Here is a 1,142-nt window from a genome sequence, read left to right as displayed (position 1 = left end):
ACGGTTTGCAACATGTAAAAATAAATCTATATTTAAAGAAGGTTGGGCGTGTTTTATTTTGTAGTAGTACATATGCGTTTAATTCAGACAGCACAAATGTTCTGTTAATTCACCAACTTACTACAATTAATACTAAAATTCTAAGCTTTGCTTAAAATAGACAAACATGTTGAAGATGGTATAATACGCAGTTTTCAAAAAACACGCTTAGTTAAATCGGAATTGTGCCTACGGCTCTATTTGATTTATTTATTTAATGACATACTAGTCTGTTTTCTATCCTTATATATTGCACGACAAAATAAATTAATGTGAAAAGTAAAAATGAAATCATTGCAGTACAATTGTGGCTCTTTTAAATATGAGCAAATTAAAGCACATTTAGCGTGCATTGTTACAAATGATCTATTACGTAAGCAGAACGGTCTTTCCATCCACACAACTCAAGTATCCAACCATTGTCTGCAAGTTTCGTATCTAAACTCAATTGCTTTAATAAAATGCTTGCATATATTATTGTCGTACAACTGGAGAGATTATTTTGACTTTATATTACAAAATAAATAAACGGGTAAATGAAATAAGTAAAATTCCCATCGCTTGGTGCGTCGCAAATCCAAGAAACTTTTAACAAAAAAAAAGAAAAAAAAGTTTTTAAATTTTTAGGAAATATTTTTTTAAATTTTTAAGAAAAAAAGTTTAAATACACCGACGTAAGGCAAAGCATTCATATCTTCCACAACTCACGTAACAAGCAATTGTCTGCGAATTTGCGTCACCGCGTAATTTACTCGTCAGACGATTTCTCGATAAAGCGAATTCAGCAATTTCGCGGCCATTCAAATGAGGGCAGAAAAACCCGAAAAACGGTTCCAATTGGCATATTAAACGACAATTGGCGAATGTAATGTGTAGCTGTTGCTATTTTCGTTAAACGGAACTTTTTCGTGATTTCACTGACGTATTGTGCTGCAAATTAGCTGACACTGTTGAAGATATATTGTTTTTTAGGTCAACGTTAATAAATAACTGAATATACTTTCACCCTTTGAAGTTTTATTGTGAAATTGCTTAAGCATGGAACATAAATATAGTTATTTTCAATATAAGCCAGTAAGCCTTGTTCATATTTAAAAATCAAA

The sequence above is a fragment of the Ascidiella aspersa genome, chromosome 9 (assembly GCF_963924565.1).
Source record: "Ascidiella aspersa chromosome 9, kaAscAspe10.2, whole genome shotgun sequence".
Classification (NCBI taxonomy): domain Eukaryota; kingdom Metazoa; phylum Chordata; class Ascidiacea; order Phlebobranchia; family Ascidiidae; genus Ascidiella; species Ascidiella aspersa.
The sequence above is the reverse complement of the archived record's forward strand: the minus strand, read 5'-3'. Positions refer to the sequence as shown.